This window comes from Ipomoea nil, unplaced genomic scaffold (assembly GCF_001879475.1).
Source record: "Ipomoea nil cultivar Tokyo-kokei standard unplaced genomic scaffold, Asagao_1.1 scaffold0755, whole genome shotgun sequence".
Lineage (NCBI taxonomy): Eukaryota > Viridiplantae > Streptophyta > Magnoliopsida > Solanales > Convolvulaceae > Ipomoea > Ipomoea nil.
Genome location: NW_017617183.1, coordinates 1,523,768 through 1,535,341, shown reverse-complemented (window position 1 = coordinate 1,535,341; position 11,574 = coordinate 1,523,768).

The following is an 11,574-nucleotide window of genomic DNA, read 5'->3' as shown; positions in this document are numbered from 1 at the left end:
AAATCTAGGACTCAAAGATCTTAGAATTTTTTTCTACCTTCACTTATTCTGTACAAGCCTCTCCATTTCCTTTCATATCATTTGTCAAAGCAAGGACGCGATTGACATAGGCATCAACTGGTTCAGAAGGCTCCATATGCAAAAGCTCATATTGACGTATTAAGGTTTGGAGCCGCACTTTTTTAATTTTGTCGCCACCTTTGTATGAAGTCAGCAAAACATTCCACGCTTTATTTGATGTAGTTGCTCCTTCAATCTACTCAAAAGTCTCATCACTCATCCCTTGATGGATGTAATATAGTGCCTTCTTGTCCTTTTTCTTCATCTCATGATGGGCAACTCTATGTGTTTTAGTTGCGTTGTCAGCTAACTCGACTGGCCCATTCTCTACAACATCAAGCAACTCATGGTAATCGAATAGTACCTTCATTAGACACTCCATCGATTATAATTTTTCCCATCCAAGATAGGAACTGAAAGTTGAGTTGTATTATTCATGGCTCTGATACCAAATGTTAGGTGTGAAATGAAGTAATAAGACACTTAATGCATGAGACTAAGAATACTATAGCAGAGGATAAGATAACTCTTATATTATCTATTGAATACTTATTTACAGTAATGTCTTTATATAGATTAAAGACCAATGATAATATACTGAAAAGTAGGATCAAGTTCCCACGTGCATGAAGACTAGTATTAATATGAAGACTGTTTTAAAATAATAATAATAATAATATGAAGACTAAAAACATTATTAACTAATTCAAATAATAATGACTAATAATAGTCTAAACTAAAATATCAGAATTAAATATTGCTACCAGGAAGAACTAAAAAAGGAATTAACTCTGAGATTAACTACATATAGAAGGGATTATTTATGTGGGGTACTCTTATTCCAATATTTTCAAGTGAAATTATAAAAATATGCATGTTGCTTGAGTGCTTGATTATTTCTATGCTAAGAAGATAGAAGTTGTGGTTCTGGCTTTAGGCAAAAAGTTAGAAATCAGATGATTGTTAATCACAATAGGAAAATATAGAATAAATTCTTGTTAAGTAGTCATTTACTGTATTTTGTATGCATAGAATGTGTATGAAAATATATGAAGATTAGAGAAAATTTGCTCAAAGAGGCTTTCTCATTCAATGTTATAGAGAGAGTAGAGAAGAATTGTGTAATGGATTGTGGGGATGGGATCCCCCCTCCAATGAAGGGTTAGGGGCCCTTATATAGGTGCATACCTTGACTTTTCAGGAATAAAATATGGATATACCCGGAGGATAATCCCTATCAAATAGTCCTCCCAGACCATGCCCTGACGTCGAGCTAATGAGGAAGGGTTCGAGCTGAAAATCCAATTACAGTCCGTGATTTACGCTGGTTGCCTCGTTAAAAACCTTAAACTAAGAAAAACTCAGTGGGAAAAACTTAGCTAAGGGAAAAAGAGTACAACCATAAGTGCAATCTTTTGGACTATAAGGGGTTTGTCTGAATTTTACCGATCTAGGGATTGGATTTTTAGTTACGATCGGGAGATCGACTTACCCGTGATCTAGAGACCCGATTTTACCAATCAAGGGAATGGATTTATTCGCAATATAGGGATCGAATTTTACCAATCAAGCGATTAGATTTACTCATGATCTACGGTCGAATTTTACCAATCAAGAGATTGGATTTTTAGTGTGATCTAGTGATAAAGAATACCAATCACCATTAAGAAGTGGGATATGTTCATCGTTGAGAAGCGGCATGCTAAAAAGTGGCACCACTTAGAAGTAGGATAGATTCATCACTGAAAAGTGGCATCGCTGAGAATCGACATACATTCACCGCTGAGAAGCGAGATACATTCATTGATGAAAAGCGGCATTGTTGAGAAGAGGCATCGCTGAGAAGCAGGATATATTCATCACTAAGAAGCGGGATAGATTCATTACTGAGGAGCGGGATATATTTATCGCTGAGAAACGAGATAAATTCATCGCTGAGAAGCGGGATCTATTCATCGATGAGAAGTGGGATATATTCATCGTCGAGAAGCAAAATAGATTCATCGCTGAAAAGGGACATCACTGAGAAGCGGGATAGATTCATCGCAGAAAAGCGGCATCACTATTGAATGGCATCGCTGAGAAGCGAGATAGATTCATTGCAGACGAGGATATCTTTGCCTCACTGGTCCGGAGACCATTAATTTTCCGATCTTCTGATCACAAACAGGGATATCTTTGCCTCTTCGGTTCGGAGAACATAGTTGTAACAACCCAAAATTTAATTTTCTAAATTCTGTTTTAAGAAATTCCAAAATAGCCATTTTTCACTCTAACAAAAGTTTTATGATGAAAACAATGTTTGAATTAATTATTTTGAGCTACATTTTAAATAAATTCAACACCGGGACTTATTCTATTTATGAAATCCTAAATTCTCGGGTACATTGCGTGCCAAGTTTTTGACCCAAAAGTCAATCTGAGTGAAATCGGGAAAAATATGAGAAACCTAAACCAAGTGGTTATCTAGAAAGTATTTTTGGAAAAATGTATTTTGACCCCCAAAGTATTTAGGAACACTTTCCTAGACTTTGGTTCATGTTGCATGGTGAACCACAAGCTTCCAATGCCTTTGCCTGATATTTTAGAGAATCAACCAAATTATCATTTTGCCTTCCACCAATCATTTTTGATCTCCCTAGGGGTTTGAGCCAATATAAAATGAATAGTTATCAGAAATTTTCCTCTTGATTCCATCCTTGTCTTCCCTACCAAGAGCTCTGCAAGAACACAAAGAAGAAAACAGTAAGTTCTTAGGCTTAATCTCATCCATTCATCCATTTTCCATCTAGCTTCCATTCCTTAGCTTTCCATCTCTAAGATTCTTGTTCTTACGGATTTTTGTGTGGCCTGTTTGAGGTATTTAGGTGGTGAAGGGGGTAGTGGCTGAGTTGGGAAGAAGGAGGAATCCCAACAAGAAGAGGAGACAACAAAGGTATAACCCATGGACTCCCAACTAGCTTTATTTTGACTCTGTGAAGTCTAGATTGAAGTGTAAATGCTTAGAAATTCTAGATTATTGTTTTTGTTGAGCAAATAGTGAGCTATTATTGATCTATGATGGTGAGTTTAGGATTTGGGAGTGTTGGATTGCTCAAAGGTTGTTGTAGGTGAAGAAGAAACCCTATGGTGCACACTTTTTATGCACCAGACAGGTTCACGGAACTAGCCAACGGCTCTAGTAAGGGACCGCTGGCTAGTCCCGTGGAGAGCCGGCCCTTGGGCACGGTTCTCAGCTAGAACCGTTGCCCAAGGCCGCCACTTGGCGGAGCCAAGTGGCGGGGCTCCTCAAGCCCCGCCACCAAACTCCGCCAGGCCAAAAAGAAGTTTGGTCGGGCCCTCTGTGGCTCAGCTACGTGTCGATCGGACCGGGACTAGTGGGCCCTTGAGGCTCGGACACTCGGGTTCGTTACGACGCACTAGTAGAAGTTGATTTCGTTGATTTTGGAGTTGAAATGCTTGTTTTAAAGTAGTTTTTGTGTTGATAAGTGTATTTGAAGTATTATGTAAATGATTTACAGTGAAGAAAAGTTGAAGAGTTTGAGCTTAGCTATCTGAATGAAAAGCATGATCATTGTTTGTTAAGTTTTGCTTGAATAACATGTCTAAATATCCATTGTGAGTTATTGAGAATTTTGTCAAGAATATAAGATATTTGGTTTGTACAGTACATGAACTTAATTATTTACAATGAAGTGAAATACAAGAGCATTAAGTTTATTTTTGAGTTCAAAGAGCATGATCAATACTTGTCAAGTATTTGCTAAGAAGTTTTGCTAAGTATTAAGTGATAAGCATGAAGTAGCACTTTGTTGGCTTAAATCACAGTGAAAGAGAAGTTAAAGCATTCTTTACAGTAGAGAACATGTTTAGCATATCATGAACTAAAGTGCATTCGTGGCTTTAAGTAAGCCTAAGATCCATTTCAAAAATCTATATCTATTTTGGAAAATCATTATCTAGTTGCATGATATTTGATTTCCAATTTGTGAGAAAAGAGAATTATTGAGAAACCATGTGCATGAGATTGTACAAATAGATTTGTTGCATAAGAAAGAAGTGCATGAGTTATATCTATATGTATCTAGTGTGAGTAATCTGAGGTTTTGGAGGCCCGTTAGGACTATGTCCTTTCGGAAGAAAAAGAAAGAAAGATAGTTAAGAAAGAAACGGACATTGCGATCCAATGTGAAGTAACGAGGTCGATATTCCCGAGTTACTAGGTTGGATACTACCCGCCGGGCTTGGAATCCCGGTCAGGGGGTGTGCACACTGACAAGTACGATACCTGATTCCATAGAGTTTGAGAAAAGAACCAAGAGAGTGGTTCTGTGGGCGAGATGAGTATTAGGCCGGCTAGATGCCGAGCCCAAATAGGTCTGTTCATATTATGGTGAAGTTCCTACCTCGCCCATGAGTAAAAGAAAGAAAGAAAGAAAGAAAGCGAGTCAAGAGACTCATGTGAAAGAAGAGAAAAGCGAGTCATTGTGACTCTATAGAAACCTCCACAGAACAAGTGTTCCTTGTTACAAAAGAAAGAGTGTATATGTATATCTATTTATACTTATACTAAAGCATCATGTTCATCTTATTGCATGATTATATGATTTTCACGTGTTGCATGAAAGTATGAGAAGAAGCATGACTTTATATTGTCATTTATTGATTATCTTGATAGCATGAGATTGCTTGTTAAAAATTTAAGTATATCTTTATCCATCAGTTTGAGCTTGAGTAGTGTATTTCGCCAGGATAAGTTATATCTGTGAAAGCATGAGTTTGTTGATGAATTAAATGTTTGAGAAGGCATGCCTATTTAATGATTAGGTTGCAAGCATCTAGAACTTATTGTTGAGTATGTTTAATTGTTGCTTAAAGTTATTAAGTTTACTTGATCTAAGTGTACGTGGCAAATGTTTTCCAAAAGTATATTCTATAGTACTTTACAGGGTTGAGTGGCGTTATACTTAGCTTCGTGCTAACGAGTTGTTTTTCTACTTGCTTGTTGTTAACCTCTTTTAGGTGGGCCCAGTTCCTGAGCGCGATCGAGTTAGACTAGCTTAGCTTAGAGAGCGAGTTGTAGTCTAAACTCTTTATCAGTTGTTTGTTAAAACTATGCAAGTTAGTTTTTCTAGCTGTTTTTTATGGTGTTGGACACCGGGGAGTTTCCCCAAGTTTGCTTGAAGTTGTTTAAGTTTAACTTTGTTTAGAACTTTTCCTTGCTTGTGCAATCATCGTGCATGGTGATTGTGGCGGTGACACCTCTTGTAGTTTGACTGTTAAGCTTTTAATGCTATCTTATTACTGTTTAGTTTCCCTTTTAAGTTAATTCTTGTAATTAAGGTTTAAGAAAAGTGGGGTGTCACAAGTTGGTATCAGAGCGGTACGAACCGCGGGAACTTAGGTAGATTGACCCTTAGGATTGAGTATAGAAACTCTATGTTGAAGTCCTAGGATGGAAAAGTTAAGAAAAGAACTCTAAGTTATGAGATCTAAGATGAGAAAGACTCTAAGTTCAGTGGCTAAGCGTAAGAATCCAAGTTAAGAAGTAATCTAAGTATCAGTTAGGAACGCGATGTGGTTGTGAGTTTCCTTACGTTTGCTTAACTGTTTATGTGTTTTATCAATGTGTTTAAAGTGCAGCTTGCTTATCTTTTGAAAGTAAAAGTGGAGAATTTAAAAGTTAAAAGTTGAAAGTAGAAGTAAAAGCTGAGAGTTAAAAGTTAAAGGTGAAAGTGAAAGTTAAGAGTTGAAAATTGAAAGTGAAAAGCTAAAGGTTGAAAGTTGAAAGAAAAGCTAGAAGTCAAGACTTCGAAAGTTAAAGTTTGAAAGAAAAACTTTGTGAAAGTTGTTAAAGTAAGAAGTATAAGAGGTTATACTTATGTTTGTTTGCGTGCTTTACTTTTGTAAGCCTTGCTTTAAGAAAGGAAAAGTTAGTGGTAGTCAATCTTAGAGGATCTAACCTTGATGATCTGTTCTGATCATGTTAAAGGGCTAAGGCAATGCCACCAAAAAGATTCAGGGAAAAGACTCCTCGTTCCTCAAGACCTGGAGCCTCATCTTCCACCGATCTGACAGAGAGTTTGCGTCAGCTGACCCAGTTGAGCCAGACCATCGGAGCCGTCGTACTGAATGGGAACAATAGTAGCGGAGATGTGTCGAGGAAGATTACGGGACGCAACCCACCAAGTTACTTGGGCCAGGAGGACCCTGAGATCCTTGAGAGTTGGATCCGTATGTTCGACAAATTGTTCGACGTAGTCAACTGTCCATCAGACTAGCGAGTGGAGACCGCTGTGTACTATCTTCAAGAAGAAGCTAACCATTGGTGGGTGATGGAAGGACCGACCCTTAAGGAAAAAAGAAGGCTTCGATTGGGAAATGTTCAAGGTCGTGATGAGAGAAAGATTCTACCCCGAGCATGTCAAGGCTGCTAAGTATGAGGAATTCTTGCATCTGGAGCAAGGAAACATGTTAGTACAGGAGTATCACGCCCGCTTTGTGGTGCTGTCTCATTTTGCTTCTACCATAGCACCGGATGAGGCTAGCAAAGCCCGGAAGTTCGTCCGTGGATTGCACTATGATGCTCAGAAGTTATTTACTGCGGCAAATTTGCCACTTTGAACGAAGCTTATGACGCAGATGCCGGTCATTCCAGGATTCAAAAACTACATCGGATTTCCATACATGGACCGAAGAAGAAGAGTGAGGGGAACGACTCACAGTCAAGTAAGGGGCATATATTCAATCCTGTTGCGAGAAATGACAACTGAAATGGAGAAATAAGGAATCCGGTTATAGGATAGGGAGCTGGAGCTGGAGGATTATCGAGTGTGCGGAGCGTGGTTTGCACGAGGTGTGGCAAGGATCACCCTCGGGCTACTTGTGGAGGAGGACCCGTCACATGTTTCAATTACGGGAAGCCAGGGCACAGAGCCGCCGTTTGTTGGTATCCAAAGATGGAGAAATCCCATGATACTACCCAGAGTCAGCCGTCTAGAGGCTTGTGACACCCATAAATCTAAACACTAATCAAGGATTAATTGAAGAATTAATCTAAGTTTCCTTGCCAATCCATTTCTAAAAATCCTGAAATTTGATAGTCGAGGGACTAGATTTTGACTTGTCAGTTAAGTCAAAAGGTTGTACCTTGTGCTTCTTGAGTTGTGCCCTTGTTCCCTTGTCTTTCCAACATTAGTAAGGGTAAATATGTCTTTTCACCTATGAATTGTGATTCAAGCTAACCTAGCAATACTCTCTCATTTCATTCATCTTTTCAACCAAAAACCTAAACACTCTAACTTCTCTCTAAGATAGTCTAGCTTCTTCTTCAAGCAAGAAATTGAACTTTCAAGCGTTGCAAGATTTTCTTCCAAGATTCCTACTTTCTCCTTCTTGAGCATAGGAAAGGGTATGATCCTTAGCTTTTTGGTGTTTTTAACCTTCTTTTAGGTGTCTTTATCTAATGTTAGGATCTTTGTTGTGTTTTGATTTGTGTAAGAAGTTGGTGTGGAAGAGGAGCTCTAAGAAAGGCTTTAAGGGTGAAAAGAGGAAGTTGTTAGGCTACAAAGGTAACCCATGCTATACAAAACCTATTTTCTTACTTATATGATGATTCTTGGCTTCTACTTGTTATTCTTGTGATGATTTATTAGATTTGATGCATGATCTTGTGGTGATGCATGTTTAGAGCTTGTTCTTATGGTTCTTGAAGGCCATTGCTTGGCTATTTCTTGGGTTCAAGTCATATTATTGTTGTGTGTGAGATTTTGGGTGTTTTGGACTCGAACTTGGCCTTATTGTTGATTTTCCCCGAAGGGAAATTTGGAGTACAGGTTGTACCCGTGGGCGGAACGGCGGGTAGAGGCCTACCTGCCGCCCCACCCGTGGGGTACGTGGTGAGTGGTGACCTAGTGGGTATGTACCCGCGGGCGGAACCGCGGGTGGAGGTCCACCCGTGGCCCCACCCACGGGGTACCATATTGGTGATGGCCGGGGATTTGTTCCTCGTGATTCTTTCTTTTTGGTTTTGATGTTTTGACCTCCCGATGTTGATTTATTGGGCTAATATGAGTCTTGAATGTTCTTTGGAACTAATTTTGGTTTACCCGTTGATAAGCATTCTAGTTTGAGTGTGATATGCTAGTATGTGTGGTTTGTTCCTTCGTATTGGGGATTGACAACTTGTGTTGGCAATCATTTGGTGTTGGATTGTAATCCTTTGTTGTTGAGTATGGTCTCATGTCTTTATTGTGATCTCTTGATTGATTCCTATGATGTGGTCGTATGCAAATCGTTGTACCCTTTGTTGATACTTGATTGAGGCTATTGTTGAGCCTTAGTCTTCTTGGTAATGATGATGATGATGACCTTGTATGACTATGATTGAGATTGGTGGTTTGTTACTTGAGCTTTGCTCACGAGATTGGCGGTTTTGTGTTTATGATATTTAATGGTACCCTCGTGTACTGAGAGATCGGCGGTGAATAGGAGTGTTGGTGGGGGACGACGGTCCCAGGAGGCAAAAGGTTGGACTCAGAAGTACAGGGTGGCACTAGGAGGTAACGGTTGGAACTGTGATAAGGCCGGGGGTAGCCATAAGGTTGGAACAGGGCATAAGGTTGGAACTATGAAACTTGTGACATGTAGTTATCACTGTGTGAATGTGATTTCCTTGCATATGAGCATGTCTAGATGTGTTCTTCCTTGTGAATGGTAGGACGCATCCTGAGTTGTGTTGTCTATGCTGGTTATGGTCTAGTCTTTGTTGTGAGGTTGATGGTCCTCGTTGTTATTGAGAGTGTGATGGTCTTTGATGTTGACTTCTCTCCTTGGTTTTGAAATTATATATATTTTATTCCCGTTCCAAATGGTTTTGATTATATCTATCTATACTATGCTATTTAACGCGTATTGATGGGTTACCAGCATTATTAGCTGACCGGGTGTTGTCCCTATGTTTTACAGGTTTTGAGTTGATGCTGAGCGCGCTAGATGTGGAACGCTAGATAGAGTAGCTCCCATGTTTAAACGTTACCTTTTGTTGGCCTGTGTGCCTAGATTAGCGGCCTGTGTGCCTAGACTAGTGGCCTGTGTGCCTAGATGTTTATTGTTTGATGATTTGCTAGTTTCCGCCTGTGCACCTATGTTTGATATAGGTGTGGCATAACATCTCTCCGATTTTAATTAAGTTTCTGCTATTGTTTATCTTGATGATTAGATGTTTACCTTTGAAATTAAGTTTTAAAAATGTTGAAAAATCGGAGGTGTTACAAGGCCAGTTCAACCAGGCACCAAACCGAGGAATGGATCGTGGGAATCAGTCAGGTGGAGGCCCGCACAGAAATGGAAACCAGGGACGCGGGGGATCTCAGTAGGGACATCCGGGAGGAGCCGGATCAAGGAGGATCAAGGTCATGGAAAGACGCAGGCTGAGGGGCGCAATCTTGAGAAAGGTAACACTCTAATTTGGAATAAGTGTTATTGATTCTTGTGTAGATTCATGTTCTATTGTATGGGCTTGAAAATTGGGTGCAAGTTGTGATTTGTTTAAGACTTTGAGAATTAAGACGTTGGATTAGATATACTTTTGAGAAAGTATCGACAAAGAGTGCCAAGAACAAGTAAGTAAAACCTTATAAAAATGAGTTAGATACAAGTGAAAGTGAAATTGTTAAAGAACCATTAAAAGTTTAATTAGAAGAGTTGGTTTATGGAGGATAGTGATTAGATCCTCAAGGTTAAAGTGGAAACGAGAAAGAGTAAGAAGTGACGGGAAAGAAATAGACAAGAATTTAATTCAAAATTTAAGTTGGACCAAGCGATCCCGAAAAGAAATTGGAAAGTCAAGGGTTTGATTAAGATTTGGAATTTTGCAAAGTCAAGGACCATTCTTGATTTTGAATCTAATTGAAGAAGGAACAAAGTTGGAAGACCAATTGAATTTGGGGTTGATGGGAAAGTTCGACCTGAGGACCCGAGCTATGGTCGGACCTCGCCCACGGAACGGAACGGAGTCCGTTCCGTGAGACGGAACGTGGTCACGGACCACACATCCGTCCGTGACCTGGAACCGTAGCAGAGAGGCTGACAGCGGAGCAGGGAGACAGAGCGCATGGAGTGCCGTGACAGCCCCACCAAGGATAATTTGGACTTTTCACAAGTTTTTCCCCAAAATCAAAATGCTGAAACCCTTCTTCTTCTTTCCTTCATTCTTGGTGGAACACTGTCTCCCTCAAAGAAAAATTCAACTTCTTCAAAACTCCATCTCTACTCCTAGAAAATTCAAAGTTGCATTCTACAACCTCTTCTAAGTGCAAGAAAAATACTACTTGAGTCATCCACCTCATTCTAACCAAGTTCAAGTCAAGAAGTTTGAGATTGTAAATGGCAAAAGGGAAGCAACAAGTAGGAGAAAGTAGCCATGAGGGCTCAAACTACTCGGTCATTGGAGGTAAAACTTACTTCCCTGAGCATTTTTCTGAAGCAACTAATCACTTGTTGGAAAATCAAGGGTTTTTAAGAAAATTTCTAAGAAAATTTCTAAGAACTCAAGAAGAGATTTATCCCGATTTGATTATCGAATTTTATGAGAATTTGTGTACCAAGTTAAAGAAGGGAATTACTGTACTTACTTCCAATGTTAGAGGCACTAAAGTGGAGTTAACCCCGCAAAAGTTATCAAATTGGTTTGATTTTCCTTTGAAGGGAATAGATACATATGATAGGGATGATTGGATTTTCCATGAGAGAGTGGGGTATGTTGAATATTTAAGGTATATGACGGGAAGAAGGGAGGAGTTTCCCAAAGAGTTTAGGCCCGAGAGATCCACCTTGAACGGTGAGAAGAAAATTCTAGTCTTACTAATAGAAGAATGTTTATTTCCTTGCAAGAACAATTCTAATGAGGTTGGTAGTTGGGCTTGTACCATGGCTTATTTTATCAGGTTTGGAATTGACTCAATTGAGATAAATTATCTAGTTTTTATGCTTAAGCACATGTCCTACTCGAAGACAAGAAATAGGAAATATTTGCCTTATGGTATGGTGTAACACCCCGAAATTTTTAAAAATTTTTAATCTTATAATAGGAAAGCAATTCTATTAATTAATCCCAAACAGAGCATTCTAAACATAAGGGTCTGGGGTGTTATGCCACACCTGAGCTGGAGAACTCAGATGCACATGCTATACTAACTAATTAACTTTAAACAACGTCATTACATCATCAAGGCACGCAGGTCGAAAGGAAATCTAACTATCTAAGCCTTTGGTCCTCTAGCGCGCTCCGGTAGCTAATCATCTGTGTCTGAAAGCCAAATATATCTGTTCAGCGAATGATGCTGGTAACCCACTCCAACGTGTTAAAATACAATATAGGTATATATATTTATATAGAGATATAGGAAAACTATTTTGAAGCAGGAAGATATATACTTAGGAGACACTAGCTTTTAAAACCAGGAATAGACTCGACAAGTAGGAATAAGCACATTCAACAGTTATAAACAAGCA